We start from the raw sequence: 24,271 nt of genomic DNA, 5'->3' as shown, positions 1-24,271 counted from the left end.
AAGGTGCAGATAAGTTCAAGCACCTTAGTAAGATTTTGCAAGTCCTGCTAGCCCCTTTGGTGCCTTGCTGCAGGTTTTGGCATCTAAATATATTTTTTTAAATCTTCACCCTCCCACCCCTACATGGGGCCTATACATAGTAATGTAAAGTCCCAGCTTGAAATGCCCTCCAATTTAAACAGATAGAACAGCTGAAGGGTGGGGAAAATAAAGTATTACTATCCTCCTTTTAACAGATGAGGAACTGAAGCCCAAAGAGCCTGCAGGCCAGATCTAAATCAGTCAGCCTGGCACCCAAGCAGTTCTTTGGTGGAACTGAGGTGTCACATCCCTGAACAGAATCCAGACAGACCCTGCCCCAGTGGCCACAAAGCAGTTTACACATTTCCCTTTTGGCCCAACAAAATCTTCAGGCTTCTACCCTGGGTCTCCTGAGGAAGCTCAGAGATGCTCCATCTTGAAAAGCAAAGTAGCTAAATCCTGCCTAAGATCCACTGCAACCCAGATCACAGCCAGAAGGTACAGAAAGTCTGCCTAAGTACCTGACCTGATAGGTGCCAACAGAGTGTACTTATCTCACACCTACAGCATTAAGATCAATGAAGTACACAGCAGTCACAGTCTCTTGTTCTCACTCAAGAACGTGGTTAGTAGAGGTGCTGGTGCTGCTATTACCCACTTTTGTATAATATCCCTTTGGATAAAGTACTCCTTCAGAATGGGGAAGCCCTCGGTTATAGGCCTTCCTCAGCCAGAAAGACCAAGAGAGTGTTCAATATTACTAGAGTGTCCAATATTCTTGGTCAGGGCAGCCCTTCTTTGGCAGTCAAGAGTGAAAAAGTCATTGGACCAGACAGAGAAAAAGCAAAAGGGAGCATGATTCTGTGGGCCAAAGCAAAGTGTGCTTCCTAAGTTGTGGTACCAATGGTCAGGCCCCTTTCTGTTGTAATGGACTGCAACATTGTGGCAGGAACCATCATTCCCAGCAGGCCGCTGGGGAAAGAAGAAGGAATTGGAAGGGGAACCATGCATGAAAAAATGGCTTGGTGGGGGGAGAGAAAGAAGCAGCGGTTGGCAAGACATGCTGAGGCCTAGGATCAGTAGTGGGGCTGACTGTGCAAGGCCAAGCAGCAGGATTCAGACAGGGAACCTGGGTACACAACAATTAAGCATTCTGTGAAATTAAAGACTGGTTTAAGAGCCCCCCTGGAGTTAAGGGATGATTTGAGGTTTCTTTAGTGTATTGTACCATGTTGTTAATGTTCCCTATTTGTTATGTCAGGTTCCCGGTGGTGGTGCACACACTAGTTGTAAAAGTTCAGAAGGTGATTGGTGGGGACTTCCCTTTCCCCACTGATCGGGTGATGGTGGGGAGAAGGCTTGCATCGCCCCTATTCAGGTCAAGGTGAAGAACTGGCCCAGAGAGAGAACTCACCATCTCTCTCCGGATTGGTCCGTTTACCAGCTGGGGGCGGAACCCCTGGAAGGAATAAAAAAAGCAGCATGCCTGGCTCACAGGTGGTGCTGTTGAGGAATAAAGAGGAAGGGGCCATGAAGAGCTGGTAAGAGCTGACGAGCAGGGGGGAGCAGTTGCCCCAGAGGAGCCCTGAAGCCACGGGTGGTACTCAATGCGCAGGCAGTGCACTGAGGGTCCTGGTTGGGACTGAAGCCTCAGAGCCACACTCAGCGGCTTGGCTCAGCACACAGAGCAGTGTGCAGACAGTTCCCGGTGAGGATCCTCAGCCCTGGAGTGGCAGGTGGAGGCTTGGGGCCTCTGCCCCTACTGGTGGGAGGCCCCATTCAGTGCACAGGGTGGTGCATGGAGGATCCTGAAGCAGGGCAGAGCCTGGGTGTTGCAGGTGGCAACTTGAGATCCCCCACCACTATTTCCCCCCGACATGCAGCTGGGATCCTAGTGTACAGCTTGGTACACAGAGGGTCTAGGAGGGACGGGATCCCTTAGCTGACACAAGGCAGCTGGGGTCCCCAACCCTGAGCAGGAGGCAGGGCCCCAGTGGGGAGGGAGCCCAGGGACCCCAAATGGGACTAGCATGGGAGGGTTCCTGAGTGGCTGGGAAGGATGCTCGGCTTCTGGGAATTTAGGACAGCCCCCTGTGAGAGGGCTAAGTTACTGGGAGAAGAGTTCCCTTACTCCTAACACCCCCACCTCCTCCTTCTACTTTGGTGACCCGGGGTTGGGGTATCTGTGTGGGCTAAAGGAACTACAGGAGCTCAAGGACCCTAGGGCTTCAGGTCCCTCCAGTCTTTCCCTTCCTGTTGGTGGTTGGGGACCTGCACCTTACATTTTGGAACAGTGTGCCTCATGCTTTGTCATTCAACATCTGTCTTTAGAGTTTAAGTCTGCATACCAGTTACTGAGCCCCTTTGGTCTCCAGGTTTCCTCACAGGCATTCAGGGGGTGTGCACTGAGTTGTACCCCTAATACCTATAGAGCCTAATCCCCCCTGGCCATATGTTATATTTTAATCCTGTTCTTTATCATTAAAGTCATGTATAGATAAGCTTCAACAGGTGTCCTGGCTTTGCTCTAAAGGAAAAGGAGAGGAGCTACTTGCTTTAAGCAGCCCCACCTCCTACAGTGCATCTGTACCCTCTAGAATCTCTTCAGTTGGAGAGGAAGTACCTCATCTGTGTCCCACCCAGGTTACAATTATTTTGCTATCTGTCCCTGAGAGGTTTTATCACTGAGTCATTATTATTGTCTGTCATGTATATTCTAAATGTATGTACCTTAATGTTTGCTCACCCATGAGTTTCCCAATCTCTGCAGCCCACTGGCCTGTGACCCTACTCCGCCAGAATCTCCCGTATAAAATTTAGAACCTTCCTTCTGGCTCCTGTGAAGCTTCTGGGGTTCAGTACACTGTCTTTTACTCAATAACTAATGTCAAATACATGAACAGTCCTGGAAACAGGGCCCAGACCCTCAGAATCTCCCATCTGAGGGCAGTGCCCTCCTAACTGGGCTACACAGTCATTCAGTCAGCCTGGAAACATGCAGTCTTTCCTTCTGGCCCCAAGGCTTTACACTCTTGGCTATGTAGTAGCTTACATTCAACAGAAGAGGTAAAAGATGTTCACACCAAGCCTTTTCTGTAGTGAGGTGACTAGGATAATTTGCTGAGGGAGGAGATTCCTGGGTGAGTGCTTTAATGACTAATTTATTAAACAAAAGGTGGGCAGCATGACTGCTAAAGCATTAGGTGCCTCCTGTTTGGGCATCCTTGATCCTGACTAGATGGAGGTGTCTAGCATGCAGCACCGAGTCAGGTGTCTAAATGTAGAGCAAGAGTGGGACTTCAGACACACACTGACTGGCAGACTCAGGTGCTGGCCCCAGCCAGCAGTGGTAGCATCCCATCATCCCGAGTGCAGCATGCCACCCCGGGAGGAGTCTAGCACAGCCCCACAGCCCTCCCAGTGGGTGCGGCCCCTGGATCTGTGTACGGGATGATAGCATGATGCTACTGCTGGCAAGTGATACTAGTTTAGTTTTAATCTGAACAGTGTGAGGTACAGTTTCATAAAAACCCCTGCACCTATCTCCTTGAAACTTGGCAAGCTTCATGGCCTCAGTAGGGGCTCCCATCTCTGCAGTTTTCACCCATTCTGCCTTCACACTCACACATGTCACGAGTTTTGCTTTGAACAGTTTGAGCTGCAGTTTCTCAGAAATCCCTATACCCATCTCCTTGCAACTTGGCAGGCTTCATGACCTCAGCAGGGGCTACTATGTCTGCAAGTTTAATCTGAATCAGGCTGATGGGGCCATGGTTTTATTGTCTAGTTGGGCAAGAAAACATGGCAATTTATCTCCCATCTTGCCACACACCCAGAACCGAGAAATATATCCCTCTAAGAAAATGAGTCAGACAGGTCTGGCTAGCTCTCTTGACCACATGGATGGTAAATGCTATATGTTCAGAGAACCAAAATTGTTAGCATGCCACTTTCACCATGATATGCAACCAGCTAAATATGTTTGAAAACAGGAGGATAATATAAACATTCACTGCATTTTTGCAGTCATCCTACAAGTAAGAGCAATGACAAAAACACAACTTTTGCATGAAGGTCGCTAGATTACAGCCTGAGCTGTGAAAACAAAGAGAATAAGCAGTTAGATCCGCATGCACAGTGTCTATTTTACTTATTAGTAGTAGGGAGTCTACTTAAATCACAGGGGGACTTACCAATTTTCATGGGCTGGTCATGATGTAAAGTCCTTAGTCCACAGACATTTTACAGGGACCCTTGCCCCTCAACATTGATTGGCAGAGAGGCCCCAGGGGGGAGGAGGGACAGTGGGTGCCCGCCATCTTGATTACTGGCTTCCCTTCATGTGGCCCCACCCCTCAGTGCTGATTGATGAAGAAGCCCCAGAGGGAGGAGAGGCAAGGTGAGGGGTGGTCACCATCTTGATTGTTGGCTTTTCTTTGTGTAGTCCCACCCCTTGGTGCTGATTGGCAGAGAGGCCCAGAGGGGAGAAGGGATGAAGGGATAGCTGCCATCTTGATCGCTTGCTGTGCTTCATGCAGCCCCACCCCTCATCACTGATTGGCAGAGAGGCCTGGGGGGGGGGAGAAGAGAGAAGGGGTAGATGCCATCTTGTCTGCTGCCCTCCATGCCATCCCATCAGCCAGCACCTTCTCATCATGGCAGTGAGCATTTTATTTTTTTAATTTTTTTTTTGGTTGATTGTGCAGATTTTGTGGATAATTCCAGATTTCATGGTTTCTGCAAAATCCACAAAACTGTGATTAAGTAGGTCACCACTCATCAGCTCCATTCTTACCCTTAGCTTCATTTGTCTCAGCAACTACCAGTTCAGGCCCTTATATTCATATGATGGGCTGGACTCTTTGTCATGGAAATGTAGTCTAGACAGAGAATCAGCCCAGTTCCATTTTAAGTCAAAACATTTAATTTTTGGTCATAGTATTTTCATTTTGGGCCAAGATCTTTTTTTGTTTGTGGTTTCAGGTTTTTCCTTGTGTCAAATACCAGCATTTTCTGTGGGAAGTATGCACGATTTGTAGATGATTATAAATAAATAAATAAATTCAACTCCCTCCCCCTACCAATTTCAATGAAAGCTTTTTGACTAGCTTTCATTTTCTTTGTGCCCAAAGAATATCCTGTTCCGTATGTATGCCTTTGGGACTTTTTAGTTTAAAAAGGGGTGGAGAGAACCAGGACTATCATGTGCAACAATGTCAACACAATTATTAGCACCTTAACTTTGCATTCCTGTCCTCTTACTGTTCATAGCCGAAAATGCACCCATGTGTTCCCATTATGTTAACACAATCAGTTGCATTTAAAGACTGATGGACCTGGGTAGGTACAAGGGGAAGACAGAGAAGGGATCCCTCCCCATCTCCTATGTTCAAGGACCAACTGCGATCCTGGTTCATTATGCTTCTTGATCACCTGGATCTTTTAGATTGACCATGGCTAGGCAGAGCAAAGTCATATTACATCCTTCACATGAGGATACATCTGGTGCTCAGATGCAACAAGAGCTGAGCTTCAGCACTTTCATTTCCAGTAGAGTACCATATTAATATATCTCCTGATTGAAGTTTGATTTATTTTTTTTACTGTCACATTGGAACAAAGAAAAATGCTTCAGGGAATGGACAAAATAGGATGCTGAAAGAAGGAAAGATGAAAGTTGCTGTATAGGTCTGATCAGTTTTGTTCTGCCAGTGCTTACTGCCACTTCACCACATCTGCCCTCACATCTGAGCTGTGCCTCCATTGTTGTTCTCTGGATGGCTAGACCACTAGTAACCACAGCCTTGCAATGGGAGTTTTCTTCAGATATTTTTATGAGGCATGAAAGAAATCCTCTGCTAGGAATAGTGATCAGCTTTCAAATAATTATTTTCCAATGGAGTCTGAGAAGGTCTCAATAATTATGCTCAGTGTTGGAAGCTGGGATTCTTTACCTTCCTTTGGAGGGGAGAAAATGGAGACAGGTTGTGGTATTTTTCTCCAAAAAGGAGGAAGTACAGGTTCAGTGCAGCTATACTGAGGAACAGGATAAAGACACCATTGTTCATTTCAGAAGAACTGGCATGACTAATGCAATGACCTACTTCTGCAGCCTTTATACAAGCAAGTTTATTTTAGCCCAGTGGGAATTTTGACTCAGCAAGAATAGCAGCATTGTCAACCAAGCAAAATTAGAATTGGGCTACTGCATCTTTCCTAAATTCCCACCCCCTGACTTAATGTGGGGAGGATGTTCTTGTTCACCTATTATCAAGTCCTTATGCTGTATTCCTATTCACTAGCAAACAGCCATCGCAATAGGTGGCTTGTATTTAAGTGGTGGGTGAAGAAACTTTTTTGGTATTGCAAATTCAGTATATGAAACCTTTCCAAACATACATATAGATGTTGCTGACTCTCAGAGACATTTGGGCTGCAAGGGACCCTGGAGGATCATCAAGTCCAGCCCCCTGCCCCAGGGGCAGGAAGTCAACAGGGGTCATAGGATCCCAGCAAGATAAATGTCCAAATGTGTCTTGAAGGCGTTCAAAGTAGGTGCTTGAATCACCTACGGCAGCAGTCTATTTCAAACCTTGGGGGCTCTGACAGTAAAGAAGTTCTTCCTTATCCAGCCTGAATCAGTCACGGAGGAATTTGTGACCATTTGATCTTGTCATCTCTTGGGGCGCTCTGGTAAACAGACATTCCTCCACATCCTGGTGAACACCCCTGATAAACTTATAGGTGGCCACCAGATCACCCTGAGCCTGCGCTTTTCCAGGCTGAAGAGCCCCATGGCTCTCAGCCTCTCATGATAAGATCTATTATCCTGACCTCTGATCATGCGCGTGGCTCTCCTCTGGACTCTCTCAAGCTTCTCCACATCCTTTTTGAATTGTGGAGCCCAAAACTGGATGTGGTACTCCAGCTGCAGCCTCACCAAGGCCACATACAAGGGGAGAATGACGTCCTAGGATTTGCTTGAGAAAATTTGCTTGTATTCAGAGACAGACTAAAGAACCTTCTGGATAAAAGGAACTACCTACATATAAGACTGTACTTTTTTCCCTTCTCACTTATGTCAGAGCAAATCAGGAGACACTCCCCCAAGATCAGTGGTGTAAGTGATCATCATCAATAAATTATCCATAGGGGAAATGGAACTTAAACCTCATAAATTGAATATATAATTTGTAAGGCTGCTGCTCAGTATGGAGAACTGAAACAATCAGCCATAGCAAAACAGTCCTATGACTATAGATTAGCTAGACCTAACTGAGGATTTTGTCAAAGCCTGTGTGGTATTACCCCAGCTCATGCTGATAAGTGTAGCTAGTCTATTTTGTAATACCATCCATAAATACAGTAGAGCAGCAGTTCCCAATCTGTGGTATAGGTACCACCAGCGTTATGCAGACAACCTGTCAGTGGTACCATTGGCAATGCACAGGGGGTGCATACAGGTGCATGTGCACCCCCTGAGATTGGTCGTGCCCCCCTGAGAGAAGCACTGGTGGCAGTTTCGAGTTTGCTTCTGGCATTCCTGCCCCAGTCTGCTGCTGGGGGACCCCCTCCCCCGTTCAGCAATTGGCTGCTGGGGGACGCCCCTCAGTCGACGATTGACTGCTGGTGTCCCCCCAGTATTAGGAGGCACCAGTTGCACATGAGTGGTACACATTAACAGATTGATTATAATTATTTTATGTGACAAAAATTGGTTGGTGGTAGTTCAGGTTGAACTGAAAAATTTACTGGTGGTACTTAAGGTTGTATCATTTTAAATTGGGAGTGCACAATCTGTCAAGAGTTTGGGAACCACTGCACTACAGCATTATAATGCTGTTATTACAGGTGATTCATAGGAACCTAGGCACTGACATCCCAGTTCAGACCAGGGATCCATCTTCCAAGTATAGGGGATGTTTAGGAATCCTTCCTAGTATAATGCTAGCTGATCCCACTGTCTCTATGTATGTCCCATCCTTATTTGAATTCTCTTAATCACCTGGCCTCAATAATACTTTGTAGCAAAGAGCAGGGCAAATTTCTGCTCTCAGTTACAAATGTGCTACTCCATTGACTTGCATATATGTACCTGAAACCAGGTTTTGGCCTTTATACAGTATATGTGGAATACATTTTTGAAATGCCAGAGTCTAAAAGGTTATAGGGCAAACAGATTTCAATTAACTAATGTCTACCCTTCTCAAGAAAAGAGAAAGTTGGAAGGTTTGAGCTGCTTATTACAAAGTCATTGCTGCTTCTTCAATAACTCATTTTGATATTTTGTAATTTGCAAAAATGTGCCTTTGTGATCCCACAGGCTCTTAACTACTTTGTAATGAGTGTGTATGAACAGATGGAAAATGTTTTCAATTTCAGAGAGAACCACTAATGGATGTCACCAGCTATTAGAAAAGCTCAGGTGGCTCCATTTTGGGAGAATAGGTATTGTCATAAACCTCTTCATTTTTAATGAAATGTTTGCTCATTTATACCTAGATGGTAAGTGTAAGACTGCCTGCACTAGTCAAAACAGATTAGGATTTGCTCTGGAAATTATTCACTGTTAAATAGCCCAGAACCTCAATTCCAAGCATTTCACCTGAAAATAACAAAAGATACTTGTAGGTCACTTCAGTATGAGGAAAAATTAATCACTGGAAAATATTTAATTCAGTAAGGTTAGATTTCTTTTCCCCTCATAGTCATAGGCATATTTTTAAAAATGTCTGCTTTCTTGTCTGGAAATTAAGAACTATGTCTAACTTCACTGCAGAAAGGAATGGTTGTTCTTCTTATGATCTGACTAAGTTTGCTTTATCTTGCTTGATTTCTAGCATCAGTCTACCTGGGATTTAGTAAAGTTCACTCATCACAGACTAACCTCAGACATAAAGTGCTTCACAGGAATTTGCTCAGGCTACAGAGTTATGGGATGTGATGTGAGAGGTAAGTTCATTCTGGTAGACCTCAGTGGAGATGGTTGAGGAGTCCTGCTTCTGGTTGTGAACTGAAAAATGCATAAGGAGATGCCAGAGAGTCTGAAATCTCCCTGTCTCCTCTGCCTATGACAAAAGCTAGATTTCAAGTATGTAAATCACTCCAATGCACCCTTGCACTCCCAGTCTTCTCCATCATTAGATCACATGAAGTGGTTGCATTTGGTCACTCACACTCTGAGGTGTGTGCTACATGAGGTTCAGTCAATATATAAAGCCCACCTTTCTTTGCTTTGTTCAAACTGGCATCTGCTGTATAAAAATGGGTGAGCTACATCTTACATTAGCCCCATGGAAGCCTGATTATCTGCGTGCATGAGTATGAGAAGCAGATTGTAGACTAGAGTGCAGAATATAGGCATTCATAAAAGCAACAGCAATATAACCCATTGATGAGGGTATGGCTCAGGTCATAGGGACACAGAACTGGAGAGGATTTTCAGGATCACCAAGTCCTGTCCCTTCTGTCACAGGTAACCATGTGGCAGCTCTTCCATTTAGCTGTGGAGTGCTCTTCCTCAGTCTTAGTTGTGTTAATCAAGAGGACACAATCATGTCCAGGGGCAAGGGTGAGGAAATCTAATCAGGCCACCTGTCAGAGACACTCCTTGATGGGTGGGTGGGCAGAGCTCAAAGTTTAAGCCATTTTTAAGTCATTCAGGAATGGATTTTCCTTTCTGAGATTCCCTCAAGCAACAGAGGGAGGGAGGAAACAGGGGTTTATTCCATGCCATTTTCAAAGGCTGGAATGGGAAGAGGGGACTGCATAGACCTGAAGAGGCCCAGCAAAACTTTTGGCATGGGTCAGACCATGTGGAGGAGCCCTGCAGCAGGGTGGACATGGGCAACTTCTTTCATATTCTGTCCGTTTCTTCTCAGTCTCCCCAGGTCGGCCACCAATGTCCAGCCCTTGCTCCATTCATCACATATGCTCTTTGAAAACAATTTTTCTACAACAATTCAAAGAAAAAATAATAATTTCAACTACAACCTCCCTCTCTCCCACCAAAGAGACCAGACATTTCATATTTGTCCACCTCCTTGTCTCCTTGTTTGCTCCCACTTCTGCAGTGAAATGAACATTATTTTGGGTTTCCCTCTGCTTTTCCCTCTCCAGTTCTAGAAAGCTTCTCCAAATTTTGAAGAATTCCATAATGTTCCAGAGCTTAATTTGCTTTTTTTGCCACTTTTTATTGCAAAACTTTGACCAAAATAAAGCAGGGGGTTTTTTTGCTCAGAAACCCATTCTTTTGAGTAAAAAATATTGACAAAACCATTTCAAGCCCCTTTTCTGTTTACACAGAATGCCCTTGCTGATCCTTTCTCCCCAGAGACAATAGGTGGGGTTAGAAACTTTTGCCCTGTTGGATACTACATCTCCTTTAAATGGTATCTAATTCCACAGGATTTTCTCTTCAGCTGTGTGACTGAGTTTGTTTTAGGTTTATTTTATCTCAATTCATCTGCCAGCAGCAGAATAAGAAATCTCAGGAACAGCTGTGCTATGGAGAGCCCCTTAGCCAGACCCATAAAAGTGGCAGATAAACCAAAGAAACACTGCTCCAAATGCACAGAATAGCAGTCACTCTGCCTTTCTCCATCTCCGCAAAGAAACTAACAGATGCCTTTTTTGCATCCAGTCTGTTGGATTTTCACAAGGGGCAAAGAAAATCAGCTGTCAGACTCAGATGGCATGTCCTAAAATCAGACTAAGTCTTCTAGTGTGAAGAAGGGAGAATGAGAAAGAAGGTGGCTAAACCAGGAATGGAGGTACTGTTTCACTGAGCATTAATTAAAGTGATTTTCAGGAAAGGCTTCTTAAATACCAGCCAACTGGTTCTCAAGAATAGCTTTCCAGCTCTTTGACTATAAACAGATATTGCATCTGTCCCTGGAGAAAACCCTTTGTCTTGGGATAGTACAGATATACATATCCATGGTCCAGCCTTAAGGCCTTCTTCAGTATGCCAGGTAGAAGGTACTAACAGTTTTTTTACCCAGGATATCCTGTTGTACATCTGTATGGTTATTGTAGTTCATTCCAGGAAGAAGTTAATCAGGCTGTGTGCTCACTGGCCACTTACTGGCAAAGGAACAGCAATGCAGTTTGGAAGGTTGACATCGGTAGAGGACAGTACCAAGCCAGTTTTAATCTAGGTCCAATGCCAAGACAATCAACCTTGGGTCAAATGTGACACTTTTTTACAGTTTTGTATTCCAAATTATCCAGGTAAGAGAGGCAGTTAGCTGTGTTAGTCTGAATTTAGGTAGAAGGCAGAGGACAGTGGCACTATATAGACTAACTCATTCAGAGACGCATGAGCTTTTGTAGGCTACAGCCTACTTTGTCAGATGATATGAACAGATAAAGTAATTTAAATGCAGATGACAGAGAAAGGTGGAAAAAAGGAGGGGACAGACGGACAGTGTTGAGACAGGCAAAGGTGGGCTGAGGAGACCAAAAGGGATAAACAAAGCAGTTAACTCATTGAGAGACATGGGGCTCACAAACACTAGTTGAAATGGGGACTTTCAAAGATCAACTGGTCTGCTTTACCTGGGTAGAAGAAAATTAAGTGGTGCTATTTTTGAGATAGAGTCCAGCATGAAAGTCACAGCTGTGATGGCCTATGATGGTGGGAGGGCTGTTAAGTGGTCATTTTTATACAGCTCTGCCTCACAGAGCACACAGCAGAACAATTCACAGTGCCAAAGCAAGGCCTGGCTGTGTTGCACATTATATTTAGGACATGTTAACTGCATTGAAAACATAAGTGTCCATGTGTTCAAGCATGCAACCCCATGTTAAATGTGCTCGTATCATAACGAAGTGAGGACTTTTTGAGGAAGGAGTATCTCCAGATTGTATTAAGTAACATGTTCAGCTATCATCAGACTGCTCTATGGTGATAACACAAATTCAGGATTTCTGTGACATGCCAGACCTGGGATCAATAATCAGCTGATTTTCAGCCCCAGTCTCCAACACTACACTGGAGCTGATTCAAGACTGCCAGTGGCAGAGACCTGACTTTCTCCTCAGCTCCAGTGGCAAGAGCTGTACTCTTCTGGGTTCAGGTCCCCAGGCCAACCACCACCAGCAGCAAGACCTGGACTGGATCACCCTGGTGTGCAAGGGGCAGGTGCTCTCAGGCAGGGCAGTGCTGGGCATAAGAAAGGGAGGGTGTAGTCTCTGGGTGTGGGGGTTGTGTATCTTCATAGGCAGACATGCGAGCTATGGCTCCCCATGCCAGGATTAGACAGGGCTCCAGCTCAGTCCAGATTTGGGTGAGATCATAGTGAGTACTGCAGTACGATTGCTCAGAATGCATTACAACTTCTAATGTGGCACAGTAAAGATTACTACAATCTCAGATGCCAAGTGTCCCATGCAACATGGTCCTTTGACAACACAAACTTGTTAAGCAGCCCCTGGCTCTGAGGAAGGACCAGGCAGCCACTGAGGCTGGCCTTTATGAACTGAAGCCTTTATCATTCCTTACATGTGCAAGGAAATTGGGTCAGGACACTGCTTTATAAATAGGTCAAGATACTGGGAGAAAGCCTGCATTATGGCAAGGATAAAGAAGTCAGAATAGCCAGCCATGATACAATCATAAGCATCCCATCTGCAGGAAAGATTTTCTCTGGATTCAACTTTCTGCAGGTTCAAATGCCACTTCTCTCAAAGTACAGCTCTTGGTACCCTTCAATGTTGCGAAGGAATTACCAGAAATCAGAAGGTCAGGTATCCCGGTTGTAGCTGTATTGGTTTAGAGGCAAAAGGAATCAAAACTTGTGGCAGAAGTGATATCTTTTATTAGACCAACTAGATGTCAAATCAAAATGCTCTTTGTTTTCCTATAAAGATTGTTTCAAGTCACTTAACATTTAATTAGTAGCAGAAAAGCTTTAAAAATCTTTATGCACTATATGCAGAGGAAACCAGATTGGTAAAACTTCCTGTAAGGTTCTTGTAGCAAAGTAGCCAAAGTAGTGAAGATCAACATAAAACTTTAAAAATGTGCTAGAGCTGCTCAGGAGCCTAATTCTTATTTTCAAAAGTACTGTAGGAATCCTACCTATCTCACTGAAAGTCAGTGGGATTCAGTGATTTTTAAAGTCTACCCCAATTATTTTATGACATTCTCCTCCAGTCCCCTGCCAAAAAGCACCCTGTTTACCATTTGTTTGGCCCTTGTATTCACATCCGTGCCAGACTTACAGCTTCAGTAAAGCCATGTGTTTTCAATGTCTATTTCTCCCTATCTCTGTTTTCAACCTCATTTATCACTCTTTTCCTCCATTTTTCCATATTCCCTTCTTCTCCTCCTCCCCTCTCACAATGCCGTCTTTTTCATTTTAAAATCTTCCCATCAGCCTCTCTTGAAATAGATGCATGCCCTCTTGCCCTGCCTGCCTTCTCATATACAGGCTTTGCAAAGCGTGAATAAAACCTCACAGACAGGTATTTTAAATGCTTGTCTACATTTTCTAGCTTTCTTTAAGCCAGTCCCTAAAGAAAATGGAAGCTGAGTACCAGCACACCCCCTGGGGTGTTTATAGGAGCTAGAGCTGGATTCAGAATATTAACTTTACGACTCACAATTTGAAAAATTTGGGCCTGAGAACCAGCCCCTTCCCCACACCACTTTCCAGTTATGTCAGCATTGCCCACACTAGAGATCATGCCAGTATGATCAGATTCTCTAATGATAACCTGGTGTTTCTGTTGAAGCTCCATCTCCTGGCAAGAGCAGAAAGAGGGTGGGGTGACCAGGACAGCTGCTCCAGGTGCTGACTTAAGGGTGGGTCACTGGTGGCATGGTAGCCCTGGGCACCCAGCTGCTTTGCTATGCCTTTGGCTCCTGGAGTCATGGTGTTTATTTAAAAAGTAGTACATTTGTATGCCTTGTGGTTGCAGAGAAAAGCTGCAAAACATTAAAAAGGGGGTAGGGTGGGGGCTTGGCAAAGAAAAAGACCTTTATTTATGGCATGTTTAAAATCCATGATTTTTAAACCAGTCCCACGACTTTGGGAGGAGACTGACTTGTGACTGATAAAGTGATGGTGTTTGGCAGTACTGGGTGAGATAGCAAGCATTTCTTCACCTCCTTCCATTCCCAGACTGCAGGAAAGCATGGGATACTGGATTCATGCTAGTGCCATGTCACTGGACATATCTGTTATGGTCCTGGGTTAGGATGCATCAGAAAAACCTAAAGCTGAAAGCCCACTCTGATGACTGGATACCTGAAGCAGCTCCCTCATGTGCTCTTCTTGTGCCTCAAGTAGCCTCAAGTATCCTGGCTGCCAGAGGAGTGATGGCATCCATGGTAATCTCCACTAATCTCTGCCCTCCATGTTTCTTTTTTTGGTCCCTCTTCAGCAGCTGATGGCTGCAATACCTGTCTCTAGTGTTGCTTAGAGTTTTCCCCAACTATGATACAATCAGATCTTCCTGATTCTAGCCAGATTCATGGCTGCCCATCTGCGTTAGAAAAACAGCACGGAAAATAAATGAATACTATCAATTGTACTCTGAAGAGCTCTGGGCCACAGCACACATGCTGAGAGCTACCTGTCTTCAGACTAAGTTACCCCGTAAGATAATGCATATTTCTTAACTCAGTAGTTTATCTTCGTAAGAAAAGGAGGAAAAGCAGGTAGTAACTTATTTTTCAAAGCAAATTAACACTTAGAGGCCATAGAAAACAACTGCAAATCACCAGTGAAGACTTTGCCTTCTGCCTGTCTTTTCCAGTTCCTGGGATGTCTCTCTCTTTCTCAATACAACTGCCTTACCTATCTATCAATCCATCCATCCATTCTATTTGAAATTCAATGTCACCACTCTAGCAGTTAAGACAATGTTCCAAGTAACCATGGGATCTTCAAAGGAACTGCAAGAATTTGGAAATTTGCAAATGAACCATTCCTTACTTCTTGCTATAGCTCGCTAAAAATACTTGAATATTTGGGGACAAAAATGTTGCAATTTCCTTCTTTTTTTCCAGAACAGAAAAACCTGAAATAAAAAAAAACAAAGTTTGTCCCAAAAAAACCTTCCAAATGTTGTTAAAAAAATTTAAACATACTTCTCATCAAAGCAAAATGTTTCAAAGGAAACATTCCCTAATATCTATTTCTATTATCTTCTAAATGTTTAATAGAAATGTACACTGCCCCAGACAAAGAACACACAGGGCAACAAGTGAAACACTAGTGAAACTCAAAATGAATGCAAAGATTTAGAGTGAAGTACAATTTAAGAATGAAACACAAAACACCTAATTCTGAGTTATCCCATACTTTTTAGTTGAAATTTATACACTTGTACCAAAACTATTCATTTTCAACATGACAATTTTCAGAGGGAAAAAAAAATCTCGCCACAGAAGTTGAGTAGCTACTTTATGCCAGTCACCCACAGTATTCCTTTTGAACTCAAATCAATGCTAGCTTTCCAAAGAACACAGGAAATAGTTTTTTCTCATCTTTTGCCCAAATCTTGTCAAACCGAAGAAACATAATACAAGTGGCGGAGGAGCAGTCAAGCACTACATTGGTGGAACAAGGTCACACAGGCCCTCAATTGGTCTGCTTGTCAATTTTCCCCTGAGAGTATAAGCAAAGAGTGTGTCAGACTCCCCGGTTACTTGAGGGATTAATCTGTGTATCAGAGTGTGCAAAGCATGCTTTTCACTATCTCCAGATAATACTGAATCACATTGGACTATACCTGGATAGAACTCCCTAGTATCCTGAACCATGTCACAAGCTACCGCTGTAGTCAAGTGCAGAGGCAGCAAGTTTTAGATAGGTTCTGTAGGCTATGGACAGTTTCTGATTTTAGTGCCAAAAGAAAAAAAATCCAATTTACTTTCCTCCCTATCTCATAACTAGCTGTAGTTCAGCACTGGCAGGCAAGATAGTGAGGGGAAACAAAATTTATCTTCCCTCGTTATTTCTTGACTATTCCACGGCAATCAGATACTTTGGTCAGGGGGTCATGGAAGACAATCCACAGAGAAATCAACATTATTACTTGCATTTGTATAACTGTACTACCTCTGATGAAGTTAAGTATCTAGTAAAGTAACTAGATACTTAACGCTTTACATCTCTGATTGGTTTATAAGGGGTAAATCTACTCTGCCTTCCGCCTGATTTCAAACTAACACAGCTAACTACCTCTCTCTGTACCACCTCTAGTCATGGATGTGCATCCTATTGTGCTAGTCATTTTGTAAAGACAGAACAAAAATAAAGTCCCTGCCCCAAAACAACCCAGGGCAGCATTCTATTCTTTACACAAAAACTTTACTCTTTGCAGGTACTGTTGATTTCCAAGCCTTCCACTCAGCCCTTAGCAAGCTTATTCAGCACAGAAACACATTGGATCTACCAATAATACAGCAGAATTATTCTCTATATTTCTCGTTGCTTTCTTTAGGCACTTTTTTAGCATGTTACAATGCCACTGCACAGGGATTAAATACTTAGAAGCTCATCCTTTTATTATCTAGGCATTTCCATTCTTCTAAAGATACAGGACAGAACCTTAAAGTTCCTCTGACATAGGTAGGCGGAGGTGAATTAATTTAATTTAATTTCAATTTACTGTACCTTCTGGATTTCATAACAAGCTAGAGCTCTGGTTGGGCAAGGGCAAGAACTCTGCAAAACTAAGCACTTTTGGTTAACTGAGAGCTGAACAATTGCTTTTCAATTACAGCCCATACTTTATGAGATTTGGATTTTAAAAGAGCAACAGCCAATTTCATGGTTAAACATCAAGGGCAAAAACTAGATTGCCCCTTGGGGACTGCCAATATAGGTTTCAGCATGCCTGTAAAATAGGTGCCCAGCCCCAGGGATTGATTGAAAGAAACAGGGTGAGATGTCCAATCTTCTTATGAAGCTGGGGTGTGGGTGGGTGGCGGGGGGTGATGGGGAAGGGGAAGAAAGCTTGGCACCTCTGAAGATGATTCAGAGAGCTGAAAGCTGAGCAGGGAGCTGTCTAGTTGTCAAGAGGAGGCACTACGCACATCAGGGGAGGGAGAGGATTGGGGATCCCACCCCTCTCTAGAGAGCCTGACTCAAGTGTGCACATTAGGTGCCTTCACTTACAATCCACAACCCCTAGTGAAAACATCGCCTTGAGAGAGCAGGGTTTACACTAGTTAAGGCACAGATACAGGGCTGGATTAACCCTTTAGTGGGCCCTAAGCAGACAAACTTGTGGGCCCACTTGGAAGACTGTTAATTATTCTCTTGATAGGCCCAGTTACTGTGATCCATAAAATATAAAACTGAGCCATTAATATTTATTCCCAATTGTCCAATTGGATATACTTGTAAACACTGAGCCTGTGCAATAGTTGTCACATATGCCATAAAGACATATTGTGCAACAGGCCCCTACTTTTCTTTGCTCAATAATTATACCATGTAAAATAAGCACAACTGGACCCCTTCTTCACTTAAGGCCCCAGGTATGTGCCTAATTTGCCTATGCGTTGATCCTGCCCTGCTAGGAGGTGGAGACACTTCATACCAGTCCTTGGCCCCAGGCCTATTTCTGTTTCTTATCCAACTATCCTAAAGTAAATTGCACAACTATTCAGAAGAAACATCAAATTTCCCCAGGCTGAGGATGGCTTAGCACTCAAATCACCCAGCTCTAAGCCTGTCACAAAGCTATTACCTAACAGGTGTGTGGCACCCTGCTAAGTGGAAGTGGCTGTGGCTGCTCCACTTTGCTCTGCACTTGGTGTTGGTGGTGTGCATCCAGCAGTCATGGAACACACCAGCCTGACTGTGTCCCTCGAGGGAATTTGGTGGAGTTAAGGTGCTGCTCTGGCTTATGTCTGGATCGTGACAAACCTTCAGCAGCAGCAAGGTGCTTTGTTGCTCAGATCAGGGTGCTTCCATGCATCTACAGATGTCTACATTCAGGTACTTAGGGAAATTTGCAATCCAAAATTGAGGTACTGAATGAATTTAGGGAAGTATTCTAGATCACTTTTGGTGCCTAGATTCTACCTAAGTCCTGTTTAGATGAGCAATCTAAATCTGACTCTAAAGCCCTACTCCTGCAATAAACCATATGGGTTTCCACACACATCTGAGTTGAGCTCACTGTAAGATGAGGGTCCAAATCTCTCTTGGCTTTAGATCTACTCAAACTGCACAGGGGACTCAGTCAAAACTTGGACAGATCCACAAGCTTTTCAGCAAACACAGTGCAAGTTTCAGGACTGCACTAGTTTCAGCTCTGTCCAGATCTTTAATATTCTTTGAATGTAATGGATTCATTGAATGTCATGAATATTCTTTTGATTCAGCACTTACAGCACCTCATCCACGGTCTTTTTCTCTTTCTGAACTTTTGGAAAAAATCCTTTTGCTTACAGCAAAAGATGCAAATCTGTCCCAACAAAGAAGAGGTGCCTGGGCTGGTGAGCGATTTGTTAAAGAAGCAATAAGGCAACGTCCAAAGTTTACTTTGTCTGTAAAATTCTTCCATCAGCTTTAGAGGTGACACTACTTGTTTAGCTTTCCAAAGATATTCAGTAAAGTAAACACAGTTAAACTGCTTCTAGAATGGGAGTCTGATGGGAGTATGGGACGAGAATAAAGAGATAGGAGAAGAAGTCAGAGAGCTGGGAATTTAGGTTTTGAGGAATCGGCACCTTGACCTACATTTTTGGATTTCATAATTCAAAAAGGTTTATGCTGCTGAGAGCTGCAGGTCCCCCCTTTATGAAATGTATGGTGTTTCCCTCACTACTCTATGCTATCCTTCCTCTGAGAACAGAAGCAACTAGCTACTGAGATAGATAGACAAATTGTCTGTATACTGCAGCCACACTAGCTATCACAGTAAAAGTTCAACAGGACAGATTTGTCATTGTCTTTCCTGCATGTTGTCATTTGCCCCCTAGGTATTTAGAATTGGGGAACAGGCAGCAATGCTGCCTCCGATTTAGTAAACCAGCATATTGATTTTTCTACTGAGTTTGAGAAGACTATAAACATGAGGTTTGCAGATTTGAACACTATGTTAATAAACACTAAAAGATATTTACCATGTTATGTGATACTTCATCTCCATTTTTGTTGGCTCCCATCTTCCTTTGCAGGCTCTCAGGAATTAGTGCCCGTTTTGCACTGAGTGCCTGTGCAAAGTGAAGTTTAGGCAAGAGACCCCTACCAAACCAAAGCACTTGTGTTCCACCTCTCAGGATATATTGAGCAGCAATGATAGGTCACTTTGTTCAGTCATCTGTGGATATGTGGGGCTCTGTGATGCCCATAGAAAGAAAAACCTAAGTAGATGACACTCATCTGCTAAGAACCAAATACACTGAAAAGGGTCCACCTCTGGCCGACTGTTCTATGTGCCTCATAAGATGCACCGGGAAACTTTACTCCAATGAGTAGAAAGAGAATGCTTGCTGTTAACTTTTGCTCAGAAGCTGACCCTACCTATAGGACAACTGCTAGACAGAAAAAACATGGCCACTGCTTATAACTGGAAAATCCTAGCAGCTGAATAATTTGATACCTGCCTGCTTGTCACAGCACAACACTCCTGGTGAGGTAAGAGTGATGGACAGTGCGTTTTCTTGGTTGGAGCCTAACTTATTACATGAGAAGGAAGCTTGCTATTTATTGACAATCTTCTCCACCTGGCAATAGCTTTATCTGAGGTGTTTTGTGTGGAGGAGACCGAATGTGTGGAAAACAAAACAGGTAGATATGTGTATAAAGATATGTGTACTGGATCCTTACATCTCTAGCACATAGGCTGGGACCTGGGAAAGGTTCTTTAATGCAGCGACTTTGCAGCAAAGTAGAGAAAGAGAAACACTTCGGGAATACTATTTCATAGATTTCATAGATTTCATAGACATTACGGCTGGAAGGGACCTCGGAAGATCATCGAGTCCAGCCCCCTGCCCGAAGGGCAGGAAGTCAGCTGGGGTCATAGGATCCCAGCAAGATAAGCATCCAATTTACTCTTGAAGGTGTTCAATGTAGGTGCTTGAACCACCTCCCCTGGCAGACTGTTCCAGACCTTGGGGGCTCGGACAGTAAAGAAATTCTTCCTTATGTCCAGCCTGAAATGGTCTTGCAGGAGTTTGTGACCGTTCGACCTAGTCATCACTTGGGGCGCTCTGGTGAACAAACGTTCCCCCAGATCCTGGTGGTCACCCTTGATAAACTTATAGGTGGCCATCAGATCACCCCTGAGCCTACGCTTTTCCAGGCTAAAGAGTCCCATGTCTCTCAGCCTATCATCGTAAGATCTGTTTTCCTGACTATAGTTTATCTGTTTGTCTCCACATAACTGCTTAAATAAATGTGTTTTGCAAAAAAGAACCCGATTGTGTCAGAGGTAAGAATTTTTAGTGGCATCTTTAATTAGACCACCTATATAGCTGGAAGCACCATTGGACAAGCTTTAGGCATCCAGTGCCCTTCCTCAGGTTGTGGATTATATCAGTCAGTGGTATAACTGAGATTTAGTTACCTCCAAAGTCATTCTCTAAAACTTGATCCAAAGCCTATAGGAGTCAATGGAAGTCCTTCAATTGAGTTCACTGGGCTTGAGTTGTTAGTGAAGGGTTAGAATAGTGACTGGGCTTCAGAAACCTATCTACTTATTTACTGCTAGAAGGAAGAGACATATTTCTAATGGATAGAATCCGTGAAATGCGCAGGAACTATGGTCCTCACTTCTGCTGGAAACAGCAGAACTCTCTTATGTATCCATTGGTCTTACCATACATTATTATTTTCACTCTTTGCTTACAGCAGATAGTATTCCTGAGAGACAGACCCATCAGAATGCTTGGAGCTGTTACAGGATGTTAGTTATTTTATAACCAATTGAGTAAATGTGTGAGCTTGAGATTCTTAGTAAGAGGGTAGTACTTGCTAATTCAATTAATATATTTTATGAGATTGTTTTTCATAGGGGATTTTTTAAAAAAGGCTAAACCAACAAATGATTTGGCAGGACAGTAATAGATCATGCATATTGCTCAGATTGCATCCAGGGCACCAGGAAAATTAGTGAAATATAGCTTACATGGCCAGTTTAAAAATTTTTGAGGCAGCTAACTGTTCAGCTTTAATTCCAAAAAGGAACCTTGCCCAAACTATCACTGTGACACATAGGCCTTGAATATGTCATGGACTGAGGGCCCTGGCCCCCCTCAGGAAGGGGCAGTTCCAAAATGGGAACATCAAGTCCCAAGCTGCATCGTTCAGGGACAGCATTTGTCCTGGATTCCCAGTATTGTGCAGGGATCTGGGTCTTCTATTCACTATAGACAAATACCGGAAATGGTGGGTTTCCCCTTGCAGGTTGGCAGAGTTCCAGCTTGCAAGGGGCTGTGGGGAGCTGGATGCAGGGAGCACCATGCACATGTGTGCATGTGTACATATGCATAGGGCCAGGAAATCGAGCCCCAGGTAGTAGTGGAGACCAGGTCCCCCAGCTGCCTGCAGTTAAGTCTATGGGGGAGGGGGAGCAGATTGAGGCCCCCATGGTGAGGGAGGGAGTGGGGCAGGGGCTGTGCCTGGGGGTGCTGCCTAGCCAGGAGATGCATGGGCCAAGGGCTGGGGTGGGAGCAGGAAAGGGGGCAGGGGGTGGCAAAACATCCCCTGCCTACCCATCAGCAGTGGGTGTGGTAGCACAGAGTTGTGACTCCCACTACTGCCGGGAGGGTAGGGGGCACCATATCATGGTTGTGCAGGGCTCCTGGGGGGAGGGCAGCAGTGTGGGGAGCCTCAAGCCCTGTGGGCAGTCCATAGCCACTCCTACCCCATCATGGGCCCCACTCAGCTCTGCTCCAGTCATGCCATGGGCGGGGAGGAGGAGGGGCATCACCTGAGGCCCCCAACTCCTGCAAAAATAATAGTTGGCACCTATGCTGTGGTATGCCATTGTGATGCAAAAAAAAAAATAACGTTAGCATAAGAACAATGTGACTTTTTAAAAGCTTTTTGATTGGTTGTTATATAAGTAGGGTGTTCTCTTTATGTGCTATATTCTATGGATACTTTTGTGAGCCACTTTTCTGCCTTTGCAAGGAAAGAACAGGGCATCAAATGCCTGTGTACTCCTCTGTATGGGCTATGTATGTTGCAAGTAACTGTGGTGGTGGAACGGAAGAACAGCACCAAGTGCCTGTTACTCTTATGCATGTGGATAACTTCTTCCACCTACCCCTTTTCCCAACAAGCTGCAGAGCCAAAGCACTGGGGGAAACAAGGGTGGCAGGTGTATGTAACAGGTTCCCATCTTTGTCAAACCCACAGAGGATATGAATCAGGTAAGAGCTGCAGTTAGCTGTGGTTCTTTACCTCAGCCTGCAGCAGCTCATGCTGTCAGCTCTGGAGGTCTCCAGTATGATGATGACGGGTGATCACTCATGAACGAGTAAGATAATCTTCCAAGGATCTTAATAGTGAGTCTGTAGGTGGCTCCACAGCCCAATTCTAGATCCACGTCTTGTTGGAGTGAGGACAGGTGTTTCCAGTAGGTTGGGCACTGTGTTGTTTCATTGGATGTTCTGATGTTCTTTTCTCTTGTTCCTCTTTTCTTCTTCTGCCTGTCGATGAGCTGTTTCAAAGTGTTGAGGTCCCTCCCAAAGTGTCTTCTTCCACTTTGGTCAGTCCTAAGCAAGGGTGTCCCAAGTGTTGATGTTACACCTCTTGATGTTTGCCTTCAGGGTGTCTTTGAAGAACTTTTTTTGCCTCCACTACTTCACTGACCTTCTTTCAGCAGTGAGAAAAAGCTTCTGTTTGGAAGGTGGGAGTCAGGCATGCAAACAACATGACCTGTCCAGCGAAGTTGGTTTCGGATGATCATGGCCTCAATGCTGTTGTAATTTGCTTTGGCAAAGATGCTGATGTTTGTGCGTCTATCCTCCCAGGTAATCTGAAGGATCTTGCGAAGGCACCTTTAATGGTACTTTTCCAAGCTCTTGAGATGTCTTCTGTATGTGGTCCAAGTTTCTGAGCCATACAGCAGAGTTGGAATGACAATGGCTTGATAAACCAAGAGCTTCATTTCAGCAAGGATGTCATGATTTAAGAAGATTCTCTTACTTGGACGCCCCAAGGCTGCACTTGCACATTTCAAGTGGTGTTGTATTTCTGCCTCAATGTCTGACTTTGATGAAAAATGGCTTCCAAGATAAGAAAAGTGATTCACATTCTCCAGCAATTCTCCATTGATCTGAATGGAGCAGGGGAAGGAGGGTTCTTTCTCCATTTGGAGCAGGTTGGTAAAAGACTTGCGTTTTCCTGATGTTTAGAGTTAGGCCTTGTAGACTTCCAAGAATGCATTAAGAATGGTTTGGAGGTCCAATTCAGATTGAGCAATGGCAGCATTGTCATCCGCATACTGGGATCCATTATGAATGTTATCATGGTCTTCATTTTGGACTTGAGTCTGTTCAGGTTGAAGAGTCTTCCGTCCATCCTATACACAATTTCAATTCTGGGTGGGAGCCTTCTGTCAATGAGGTGCATTAAGGTGGAGATGAAGATAGAAAACAAAGTTGGAGTGATGACGCAACCTTGCTTCACTCCAGTTTTCACCTCAAATGGTTCTGTTTGATTCCCATTACTGAGAACACTGGCTATCATGGAGAAATCTCAGAACACTGATGAACTTGTTTGGGCAGCCAATTTTGGACAAGATTTTCCAGAGGGCTTAACGGTTTACAGAATCAAAAGCTTTAGAGAGATCAATAGAGACCAGAGAGAGAGATCAACTTTGCTCACAACACTTCTCCTGGATTTGACATGCCACGGAACACTGAACCAAGAGACATCTACAAGAACACTAGATCCACGTCTTGTTGGAGTGAGGACAGCTAGGATAGGAGACAGGCACAAGAAGTACTCAGGTAAGAGACAGGGGCCCAGATAGTCCTGGGATTGGGGCGGTCGGTCCATACACCCTCTACACTTAAATGCCTCTACACTAATGCTCATAGTATGGGGAACAAGGGGGAGGAACTTGCCCTCCTGCTAGCTAACAGAAACCCAGACATACTGGGGCTCACTGAAACTTGGTGGGATCCAATGCACAACTGGGTGGTAAACATCAAGGGCTATCGGCTGTATAGGTGGGATAGAATGGGGAGGAAAGGTGGGGGTGTGGCACTCTACATCAAAGAACAATACACATCCTCAGCAAACAGCATGGGGTCTGAGGT

The sequence above is a fragment of the Crocodylus siamensis genome, chromosome 2 (assembly GCF_052110815.1).
Source record: "Crocodylus siamensis isolate JL-2025a chromosome 2, ASM5211081v1, whole genome shotgun sequence".
Taxonomy (NCBI): domain Eukaryota; kingdom Metazoa; phylum Chordata; order Crocodylia; family Crocodylidae; genus Crocodylus; species Crocodylus siamensis.
The sequence above is the reverse complement of the archived record's forward strand: the minus strand, read 5'-3'. Positions refer to the sequence as shown.